The 12,729-nt window shown below is 38.3% G+C and overlaps 1 long non-coding RNA gene across 1 annotated transcript in view; it reads right to left on the reverse strand.

Annotated features, from left to right (window-relative positions):
* Positions 1-12,729, reverse strand: part of LOC112970465 — a 123,302-nt gene that overhangs the window by 93,169 nt on the left and 17,404 nt on the right. Inside the window, exon 2 of the long non-coding RNA XR_003255013.1 lies at positions 7,287-7,374. This is a non-coding gene — a long non-coding RNA (uncharacterized LOC112970465). The remainder of the gene's footprint in view (positions 1-7,286; positions 7,375-12,729) is intronic.

The following is a 12,729-nucleotide window of genomic DNA, read 5'->3' on the forward strand; positions in this document are numbered from 1 at the left end:
CTTTGTTTGTTAGTACGAGGTCCAGCAGCACACCTCTCCTTGTTGGCTCCTCCACCACCTGGGTCAAGAAGTTGTCACCAATGCTCTGCAGGAATCTCCAGGACTGTTTGTGCCTAGCTGTGTTGTCTTTYCAGCAGATATYRGGGTGSTTGAAGTCCCCCATGAGAACCAGGGCCTGGGATTGGGAGGCTACTTCCAGCTGTCTGTAGAAGGCCTACCCTAGGGCCTACCCCTAGAAGGTATGACTTCCCTGATGTTTTCCAGTATGTTAACAAAGAGATTTTCCCAGTCTCCTCCTAACAGGTTGGCTCCTCTTCCCCAATCTGTGGACCTGTTACTGGTTTTCCTGTTTCCTTAATGTGGGGTGTGTTACATTGACAAATATCATTATTTCTGAATGCCTCGATGTGTCAGGATTCATCCGAAGTTTTCTCCACACACCTCTTCAGCAAAAATTGTCCTTCTCCTCATTCCCAGCTCATCTTACTTTTCCTGCTCTTCACGAGTTTCTTTAGAAGCCCAAGTTGCTGTCATTTTGCTATTTTAATGAAAAGTCTGTCAAGTCTAGATTTTACAAAGCAGTCACAGGAAGAGGTGTGTGGATTTTGTAAATTAGAGGAAGAAATTTGCCAAGGCAAGATTTAAGTAACTCTAAACTCAGTCACAGCCAGTTTTTCTAATCATATAACTTAACGCTGTTAAAGCATTGAGAACATAAGCATTGCAGTGGGACGTGACAGCTGTTGAACATTAAAAAAAGTGATTCCATGATCTTCCATATCCAAAGAAACACAGATTTTTTCATTACCTTACATGTATGGAAATAAGTGTCACCCATAGTTTACTTTAAAAAAACAAAACCACTTTGGAAGGGGTGAAACTCCACAATGTTTTCTTCAGATTTAAATTATTACTCTTTATAAAGGAAATTCAATACATGCACAAATACTATACCTAACAGACCATAAATTAGACTGAAAGTATTTCTTCTGCTTCCTGAGGTCTTCTGAAGACTAAATTTTATTAAAACAGCAGTGTGCCACAACATAAAAGCCTTCACATTTTAACCAGAGCTGAGAAAAGGAAAGATTCGGATGCTTTAAAATCTTGATATTCAAAATCTTTGGGGCAGGGGGTGGGGGAGCATACATAGACCCACATACGAACTCCTTTATGCACTGATAACAGTCCTACTGCTTTCAAAGAACTATTTTACTGAATTAAGTTTAGGATCCATAAAGATTCCTAGCAGAGGASAAGCCCTTTCTCCCCAGTTACCATTATTTTCAGGTAGGTCCTAGATTTAGAAGCCAGAAGAGTTGTGACAGGTTCTAAACCAGGCAGAATAGATTCAGGTCCTTATTATTTTGGATGTATCACTTAGTAACTACTGAAGCATCAGTGACAGATGGAATAAGCTGCAACAAAAGAGTAAGAACTGAACTGCCAGTCTCCAGAGGGATATTTAGCTACAGACGGGCACATATGTAGCAAGAGACTTCAAGTACCATTTGCACCACAGCATGAATCTTCATCTTGTAATGGATTTCTGCAGACCTGACACATGGCATCATACATTTCTCCAAAGACTAGGTGTTCTCTCACTAGGAGCTATAAATCTCCAGTAAGGGAAGGAACGCATTTAATAATTACTGTCCACCAGAATTTTAAGATTGGCCACTAGCAAATTCTACAAAGTACTAAGACTGATCAATAAAACTGCCTTGCTGAAAGGTGGATTTGCCCTGTTGATAGTCCCATGTACAATACAATATTGCATATAACAGCTCAAGATTCTTCTACAACCCAAACAAATTTCCTTTGGCTTGGATGAATCACCACTGCTACTGAAAGTAACTGAAGTAGTTCATTCCATTCCTTTGAAAGCACGTACACACAAGTACAACAATTTCATATTTTCTTTCTTTCTTTCATGCAATCCTTACTTTATGATTACACCTATGACATGTAGATAAACCAAATGACCACCTAGCACCAATCATTGATATTGCCAAATGTTTTTTTTATACAGCCTGGTGCAAAAAGACATCACATTCTAACTAGACCTCCTTCAGGAATAGCTTCTATGGCACTCATGACATCCAACAACTGGTAAAAGGGTAAAAGTCTAGTTACTACTGAACTGTATCTCCACTATTTCTATCCTGTGCTTACATCAATAGCCTGTGCTTCCCCTGTAAGAAATGAATATGTATGGCCACGGAATCATCAGCATGGTAAGTTGTTGGTCATCGTGAATCAGAGAACATGTAAGACTGTTTTCTCAACACCCATGCAGATCTGTACTCATCTTAAATATATCTTCTCTATCTACACATAAAAATTCTGTTTAAAAATTAAAAAACAAAGTAACAGCAAAAAAGTACGATAACTTTCAAGATCTCTCCATAAATGAGCATAAGCTACAATCATCTTCATTTCGTTCTACCCAAAAGTGTATACTGTAGTTGTACTGATATTGAATTTGATACTCGAACAGTGCCCTGCTAAAAGAACTAAAGGCTGAGAAGGTAGTTATAGACACCCCTTTACAACTCAAACCATTGCCTGTTATTTTAATCATGGTTAATGATCTGCTATTAGGAGAGATTGTTATAATGCACTGTTACAGAGATTAGAAACATAACAGCAATTTTATATTCTTGTTTAGGCTTTGGAGAAAAACAATTTGCAAAGAAAAGTATAAAATGGCACTCTGTAATGCCTGACTTCAGAGAAAAGCCCTGTCATTTAACAAATATCCAAGAAAATTGCTAACTTCATCCACTTCAATGAAAAATACCATTTCTAAGTGAACTTAAATGTGTTCTGTACAAGGAGCCTGGGTGTCTCAGTCAGAGACTCTTGTCTTGGTATTATAGATATAGCAGTCAGTGAGGCACAGCAGTATCTGTGTACCTGAATCTCAATAATTCCATTGTTTGGAGAGAAACTTTAATGGATTTTAGTACTTCATCTGTGCATGCTAAAAACAAAATAAACCAAACAAAAAAACACTGATGCACATGCGAATTTCTGTGCATTAAAAAATTTAAGAATGAGTATTTACTTCTTTAAAGACCACTACCAGGCTATTTTAAGAAAGCTATTTTTATTTATCTGGATTGTAAATCAAGACTCCCAGGCAAGGATCTTTTCCATTGTGTTAACCAGTGCCAGCCACATCCTGTCATTTTACACTGTTAATAGAACACCATGTGAATAATGTACCCAGATATGAAGGGAATACAGTGCATAGCTTCTCAGATCTTCTATGACAAGCAATGTCATACACTAACAATGCTAACACACATTTACTAACAATCTCTGTTGGTTAAACAGCAGCAATACCAGCCTTACAGCAACGACAATGTGGTACACAGAGGTACTCCCCAGTCAGCTGAGTTTAAGATATGCTGAAATTTTATTGTATAACTTATCTCACTAATTTTCCAGCATTGTTACTCTCAGTAAGTACATGCAGGTATTTGCAAAATCTGGACAGTAGACTAAACTCACAGGAAAGGGGTTGATTTTTTTTTAATTAAGTGTGAACAGTGCAATGAAACATCAATTAGGATCTCTAGAGGCTACAGCCATCCAAATAATAATAAAGCCACAATGGTGATGTAGTTTGCCATGTGCAGTTGGCACATTAGATCCCAGCACACCAGTTAATTATTTTGATTTACAAGAACACACATGCTCACTCCTGGGAAGGGTCTTGAGCAGCTCTTATTCAATGAATACTAGACTGTGCACTTTACAGACTGCGGCAGCATTCAAATCAAAAATTTTCAAGTGAATTATCATGCAGTAGCATTTTGGTCCTTCTCTCTCCCTACCCTCTTTTCCCTTGCACCATGCTCTATTTATTAGAAGTTAATGAAGCTCTGCCTCTTTGGAGCTGGCCCCTCTACCATTCAAGGCTTGAAATACAGCTAGGTAAAACATCTGTGATAAGTTCTAGACAAACCTGACACTTAAGCCAGGTTCATTCTGGTTTATGAATCTTTGAGGAAGCTATGGCCAAGTTTCAGATAAACCTGGACTACAGCTGTCCTGAAATTCCAGGGCTAGGGAAGACTTCAGGTGTTTTGGGTAGAAGGCACAAAACAAAGCAGAAGTCATGCACCTTTTTGATCCAGTAAGTTTCACAACATCTTGGTCATACAAATCCTTAAACCTAAAGGAAAGTCTAGTACTATCTCATTGAAACCAAGGGAGTACTAACCTTCCAGAAGTCAAGCAGACATCTGAAGCCCAGGTTTCACAAAGCCCCATTAACCATATTATGGAAGAAAATAACAGACTCCTGCTGACAGTTGGAGCTTTTCCAACAAAAATATCTTATAAGCTATGGGGACATCTCAAATGAGAAGGATATTGGAAATCCTGCTCCAAAACAGCTGCTATTTCTCATGTTATCACCCACTTGGGAACTCATGTCCTTGCACAAAACAGATTTTGCATGAGTAAGCCATGTAGCTGGGTCTGGAGCACTCATAACCATGGAAAGTGGCTTGCAACCTAGTCTCAAATGTACCTCACTCAGTTTCTCCCAAAAAAATTCATGCCAGCCAAGGGTTTGTCATGAAGCTGCCCACAGCCTGACCATCAAAAACACTAATAATTTATGATGAACCCATAAGGCACTAAAAGTTCCTCTACACTGTCTATCACCTCTGCTTTTGTGCACAGCAGAATTTGGATAACATAGCACAAGTCACAGCAGCCTGAGGGAAGTAGGCAGCATTTTAATCCTGAGGAAGGAATCACTAGCCTGTTCTTATCTCCATAAGCCTGTAACCAGCTTTCAAGCTGAATTATCATGAACTTTTCTGTAACTGCTTGCATATTGTTGTAATATTTTGTCCTTTCTTTCACTGAGGTAAAATTTTTTCTGTTTTCCTGGGTCAGTGGCCTATGAAACTGTATTTAGCTTATCTTACTAAGAGGAACAATAGAATGGAAGTCCCATTCCTGTTTCTCTCCCACCCCCAGCTTAAACACAATTAACTTTTCATTTGATGTATTCTTCCTGTCTGCACTCATAATGCTCCCCCAGGAAATGAGAACCAATAAGTCCTACACAGGAGTAGAAGAGCAGGGTACTGACCAAATATTGTATTATGCTATATTATAGACCTATGGGAAAAAAGTTAATTAAAGACCACAGCTATCCTTTGGGAAAATGTTTAATATATTAGCTCTTCCAGCTGAACAGTGCAACATAAACAAACCCTCCCTCTTTGGAAATTGTGAATATATCACACATTTTGGAGGAGAAAAAACACAAACAAAAAAAACTCACACACAACAGAACTTCACACTTCTGTTTTTATTGGTCATTTGGCTACAAATACGTGTCTAGTAAGATAAATAGGGAACACTTAAGAACAAACATCAACAACCACAATCTTTGCTTTGGGCTGTACATCACCTTCCAGCGTTGGGAAGCACCTTTGTGTATTTTGGGTGTTGTCAGAAATTTAAGTAATAACAATTAACAAGCATTTCTCCATAGTTCCTAGTGTTAGACGAGCAGAAAGGACAGACTTAAAGACAAATCCAGAATTCTGAACACTCCCAGTATAGCAGCCTTGAAAATCTGAACAGTTATATCCAGAGACGAATTTCAGATGGGCTCTCTCCCTGCCCCAACCTCCCAAATGGGAGGTATAACATTAAAGAATATTCTGCAAGGTGACCACCCAATTAATTTGAGCAGTCAAAGAATAAATGCTCCAACAGTCACACTCATTTTATGTACAGAAGGAAAAAAAAAAAAAAGAAGGAAGTTTATCGCATTGCTACTCATTCACATATATTTTCAAAGGAACACAAACTCAGTTCCTAAGGTAATAATAAGCAATCTTCATGGCTAGGTTTACTTTTACTTATGTTAACTCCACTGGAGCGGGTGCCAAATTTAAGCACCTGCAACAGGTTTACAAACACATCATTAAAATTTGCATTTAAGTGTAAATAGAATGTTTATTTGAAAATTGAGCATAAAATTTTTTTTAATGCAATAGGCCCCAATAACTAATCTGAATCTTTTAACTTCCACTACATTTACATTTCACAGTTTCATAATTCAAGCCAGAAATATACATGTGGCATTAGACACTGCTCTGGAAGCTGAACCCTGAAGTTGTGTGTTCAGTGTAGGTGGAGGATACATGCAGTTGAAGAACAGCTACATACATGGTTGAATTGTGGGCTTGCTGAAATTCACACTAACATTTTAAACTCATATGTAACATGCAACTTGCTGACATCACTGCTTTTCTTACTTACGTCGGACATCTGGAATTTGCTGAGTCTTGCTATAGAAAATGAACTATGCATACAGTTTTTTCTTTCCCAAATACTTGTTGTCACCAATAGATCTTAGAACACTTAACTTCAGTAGGTATTTTAGAGGAGGGAGAAAGATAACATGGCTCAGCAGGCTACAGTCAAAGCTGTCATGTCTTCCTAAATCATAAGGCAGTGCTCCATCCTGTAAAGAAGTCAGTCCCCTGAATGGGGCACTCATGGGACTATAACAGCAGTGATAGCCACATCAGGTCAAAGGAACATACTCTTGGTATTTGTTTGGAGACTTTTTTTAAACTACACACACAAACTCTTTATAATCCATACATGTGTTTTTTATGGTGCTTAAAAAGAAAAAAGCACACAACTGCAACTGGGCCACCCACAATCTGAGACAAGAGTCATTTGTCTAGCAGGGTTTCTTTGTGCAATACATAGTAAGAAAAGCACAGTCTCTGTGCTAAAAATAAGCATGTATATTCACTATGTTCAAAGTTTCAGCATATAAGCTCCTCTCTGAATACAGCTACTGTACCTATGATTTATCAGGCAACATATTGCTATTTATTTTTGTATTACAAGCACCTTTTCCAGCAACGCTTAAATGATTGTTTCTTACAAATAACCTCACATGAAAGGAGTAATAAGCACAAAATGATGTTCCATTAAGACCACCAAAGAATTTTTATTAGCAGTTCCATCAGATTTAACTAGCATCCTTAGTATATGCATGTGTGTATGTATAATCTGTGTCAGATTTGTCAGCTTTTGATGGATGTTTTCACTCTCACAGTGTTATTATTACTTTTATATAGTAATACTGGCAACAGGGACTTATAGTTTATTAGACCTTATGTTACATCTGCCACAATGCCCTGGGGCTGGAGTATAGTCATCTAATCCTACTACTATGCCTTGCAATTACACTTGATTGTTAACTGTATACGTTCAGCACCACTTACGTTTGATCGTTGCTGTTCTGAGGTTTTCCTTCAGATGGGCCACACTCTAGCTCCCAGACAGTTAATGGGATTACACAGACAATTAAAACTGAAACAAAGTAGAAATGAATTTAATTAATATAGCTCCTGCTGGATTGAAATATCAACAGTAACAGACAACAGCATGGCTTTGGAACCTTTTGTTCACGTATTTTAAAGGTAGCAGGTTAGAAACTTAACTCAGTGCTCCAGTTACCATGTGCCAATACAACCACRGTATGGCAGGGTCAGGCTAGCAGTCTAGCCCCGCTCTGTGCCATCCAGTCCCTTGGTGCCTTCAGAGGAAGGCTGCACATACCACACCATCCCTCTCAGACAGCAGCATCCTCCTTCACCCTAGCAATTCAGGGAGAAAAGTCTGAGATGAAGCTTGAGGTTTTTAGTAACCTATTGTAATTGCACAAGATGAATGCACATTTGTGGAAACACATGTCAACAAGCACAAACTGAAAGAGGAAGGAAGAGAACACACCTGTCATTCACCTCTGAAGTGATGCATCTACAAGAGCATACCAGTAAAGAAAGCATACACTGGCCCTCTTGGCTGCTGCATCACCATTTATTTTTACTATTCAGCCAACCTCTAAGAGAGAGAGAACCTGAGATGTTCCTGGGGACTCAACAAGGAGCAAGAACCTCATCTGCCAAATATCAGCATAAGGCACAGAGTGAAAGCTACACACTGAAGGGTCTTTCAAGGAATCAGTTAGGGCAAGAGCACCCTACTGTTATACAGAACCTTTAGCTTCAAATTTCAGAATAAAGGAAGTAACCAAAGAGGGAGTCAGTCTATTTGCAGTGTTTGAATAGAGGTTGTGGAACTGGTTTGCAGCAGAAGGGAGGATTCACTTGCTCCTCATTAAATCTAGCTGCTTAACCTGAAAGGGTGAGAATAAAAATACAGCTTTGTATGAAGTACAGAGGACTTCAAAGTACTGGTTAAGTTTCCTTTACCTGCAACAAAGCAATCACATGCAAGCCAAAAGACAGGAAGAGGAAAGTGTGGCACTAAATGACAATGTTTACTGTCCACATCAAGTCAGAAAGCTCTCCACCATAAGCTAGGTAAACTTGTGCCTCAGGTACAGCAAAGAATCAACAGAAGCCAGAGACATAGGAAAACAAATATTTGCCACTATCAAACTATTTTGTCAAATTATGCTAAAGGGTTGATTGATGCACTTTAACATCAAATAACATTAAGCTTGGAAGCTCTGAGATACATAATGATCATTCATCAGTTAAGCTTAAGTTTTCAGATCAACCAGTATTAGATAAATGAATTAGGAAGCTGTCAAGCTTTGTGTAATTATTGTTCTGCAGCAATTAGGAAATAAGTTTACATATTTGTAAAAGACAGACAGATAATTGCTAAGCCTGTTATCACCAATAAAACAAGGGGTTTTTTAAATAAATCATTAATCTTTAACATAGAAACATCCACAGATATTTATTCACATTTTTGTGAAAATGCTTGCCTGATTGAACACAATGAGTCTTATATACAAAGTTTAAATTATTTTATATCCATAAAAAGTGTATTTTGTAGTAGTACCAGACGGATCATTGTGGCCTCCTAAGAATAAATAGAATAATTAAATAATTAAAGTCATACCCACAGACAAGCAAAAATGGTCTAAAAAATATCAGGAGACTGAAAGCATAAATCATGATTACAACCCATATAATCTTTGACCTACGCACAAGCTACAAGGTTCAAAGGTGGCATTGCATTATGTATTTATTGCTTGGCTAAGCCATTATTCACCAGTCTTCATTTTAAGAGGTAGGTATGATGGGCGTCTTGTGTGAGGAAAAATATATCATGAAACCTTCCACATATGAGATGGTACAGCTAATTTATCTTGTGTTGCCTTCTTCTCAATTTATGGCATGGCAGCTTTCTACAAAATGAAGATTCACAATCCACATGCTCCACAGTCCTCAAAAGATCTACTCATCGTATTGACACACAAAAAAGGGATACTATTTCTTGCAAGAACAATGGAGATATGAGCAAAGCACAAACCTGTTCCAGTCTCAGTACAACACCATGCACTGTGACACATCTAGAATAAGCACAAGACTGAAGCAACTAATCCACCTCTCTGGACATACAGGATCAGCAATCCCAGTAGCAACTGCTGATATGTCAGCATGATTACACCCCAAATCACATTCAAGCTTTCAGCCACAAGCACTCTCCACTATCTTGTTCCCTCTTCCCTAGGCTTTTCTGGTGGAGCCAGAGTATCATTTAAGAGGTTTCAAAGGGTTGAAGTCTTTGGGAACTTTGATTGTTTGAGGGGCCCACATGAACCTTTCTGATGTGCTTCTGTTCACAGAACAAACAAGTAATGACAGAGAAAAGCTACAGCAATAGGCAAGCAATAAATAGCCACTAGCAGCAAAGAATTTCTACTTTCAGTGAGTAAGGAGTCCAGCAAGGCTGAAATTTCCTCTAAATTGCTAGACAATCCATGAGTGCTTTGAAATGGGTTGTGCTGGTTTTGCCCATTTCTTCTACAGCTCTTAAGTTTTCAGAAGTCTGTGCTCACCCTCTCCATAGAGAGATTACACCTTTAGCAGGCATTAAAAAAAAGGCAGATCTTAAGAGCAGCCATATAGATCTAGAATGACAGGAACTCTATTACATCCAACACAGTCCTAGAGAGCAGCCTCAGGGTCCAGCTGTCACAGTCCTTTTCAAAGATGTGACAAGATAAAAAAGCAAAAGCCTTTTGCGCATCTTCCAAGCAAAATTTTACTAGATTGAAATGTTCTAAACAGAAGACAGCCAACACCACTTAGAAATAATCATTAAACCCTAAAACAAAGCCAATAATGATGTGAATAGATATTAAATCCATAGCTCCACTGCATCCTATTCAGGAAGCAAATCCATTTCTCCTCTCTCCACAGTCCCACTGTGTCCTACCTGGGAAACAAATCCATTACTACTCACTCTCTCCACCCCCCTGCCTTTTAAGTACAAACACATATATATAATTTTCATTAACCATATACCCTTGGGAACTTCCATGTATGTATTGCTACTTTGACTCTACATTGTCCTATACTCCGGGCTGATTACTCCTGTCCAAAACAGAGCTGACTGACCAGTCTGCATGCTGAATCACATTTCTTTCTCTGTAATATTATTAAGATATATAAATAAAATATAAAAATTGTGCCTATATGAAATTCCAGTTCAGGGAAAATCTGGCATGGAAGCAGGAAGAGCAGCACACTGTTTATTCCACAACCTGTGCTTTAAGCCCCTCCCATAAACTGATGGCACTTTTCTTGAAATGCATCCACTCTTGAAACGGTGTTTGCTGCTACAGGAAATCTTGGTAACCCTCCTGCATGCCATCTATATTAAAAAGGATTTTCCCCTAAACTCAGTAACATCTGTGCAAGCTCCATTTACTTCATATCCTGTTCTTCTGGTTTCTCTAATAAATCAAGTATTTTCAAAACAGAATTTTGAAAGCAGTGCCTAGTTCTGCTCTCCTTTTCATCAGGCTCGGATAATCTTCCTATTATTTTCCAAAATTTGCTCCTGTCTTATTCTGTATATACGTAGATTTGCTAAGAGATGCAGAAACTCTTCACCTGCAGAGCTTTGGTGCTTAAGATCTCATCTCAGGTCTTTGTCTCTTAGAGCAACTGCAATCTGGAAGGCCTATTATACAGCCATACATCTATATAATTTCTATATTACACTGACAAGGGTTTACAGTCATCTGAATGAATTTGAGGTCTGGCATTATTCCAGTAGTCAAAAAAGCTTGATAACCCTTAGTTTTAGAACTTTTGACCAGCATTTACAAGAGCAGGAACAATGCTCTTGTAGCATTAAGGGGGGGGGGGGGAGTTCTCATTCATTCTGTATTTGAAACTCATGTTAATTGTTTCACAAACTGGCCAAATGTTCTTAAGGAAAGTTTTCAACTCCTGTCAAAATTATACCCAAGTCCCTGCAACGATATTGCTTTTGTTCCACTGAAGGATTATCACTGACACTACAGAAAATTGATAAAACAGCTGCAACAGGTAATCAAAGAAGGGTCCAGAGAAGAAGGGGTAAACTAAGATTGATCAGAAGAGCAAAAATTGTTAAATAGAGGTCAAAAGAAAGTGCTCATGAAGTATCATTCTCCCTAAGCACTAATTGTGGACAGTCATAACAAGAAAATCCACTTCAGCAATGAATCTTTTTTATTGTAGATTCACAAAATCCTTGGGGAACTGTTTGCACTTTTTAGTGGACAGGTATCAGCTCACTAAGGGAAGGCCAACATGAAGGTCCAGCTTCACACAGACTAAATTTCACTTAAGTCCTTGGATCTCACATTTCCTATTGGCTAAATGGCTCTGAAGGTCTGAAACAGGACCCAAGGGCCTACAGTAAAATACTACGTTGAGAGGAAATGCAAGCAGCAGCTGAGAAAAGCAATATAGTGGAATAAGTGCATCTTGAAAGGGCAGAGTGAGGAAACAAGAACTGCAGGAGGAGACATTTACAGAGAACCATTCATGCACTGTAGGCAACTTTTTAAAAGCAACCTAGAGTCCTGGTGCGCATAGAGAAAACAGACACAGTACCATCTTTCAGAAAGGTGGAAGAGCTGCAGTATTTTGAGTCCTCTGATTATTCATAATTTGTCTTTCTAGGGCTAAGTCTTGGAGAACTTGGAGGCCATATACTTTAATTTAACCCTCTTATAAAAGAGTTCAGAAAACTTGCATTAACTGCTGAAAGGTGCTTGAAGTAAAACCAGAATCTGGGGTTAACACACAGTCCATTGACTGGGGAAAAATCCTAATCTTGATTCATTAAAGAATTAAATCCCAAACCAAAGGGTCATGTTTGCTAAATGAAACTACTTTTCAAAGTTCCCCAAATAGAATTGTTTGTGCTCCATCCTTGAAATCAACAGCAACATGATATTCTGCTTGTGTTAACTCACTTGCAGAATTGGGATCTTGGCTGGTGACATAAACAGCCAGCAAAGGGTTTGGGTTCTTTTCTGCTTATGGAGGTAGTCAAATGCAAAGGCTAACGTTTCTTCTCCATTTCAGTCACAAGAGATTAGGCTGCTTATAACAGGAAAACAAGATGACTGTTTTGACTATATTGCATGGAACAAGGGATTGGTTTAATTGCCTGAAGGCAAGGAATTGTGTCTTATTGGGGGAAAAAAAAAATGAAACCTAACCATTCCTATATAAATATTCAAAACTTTTCAGCAATACAAGAAAATTAAGTACCAGATACCTAAACCCAAAATGTTCACAAAGAATGAAAAAATTATTGCAATTTACACATGAACATGCATTTTCTTCTGTATTCAACTCCAATAGACAAAGGAAATAATTTCTGCAAAAAAAACAGTTT

The sequence above is a fragment of the Apteryx rowi genome, unplaced genomic scaffold, assembly GCF_003343035.1.
Source record: "Apteryx rowi isolate R43461 unplaced genomic scaffold, aptRow1 scaffold_4, whole genome shotgun sequence".
In the NCBI taxonomy this organism is placed as follows: Eukaryota; Metazoa; Chordata; class Aves; order Apterygiformes; family Apterygidae; genus Apteryx; species Apteryx rowi.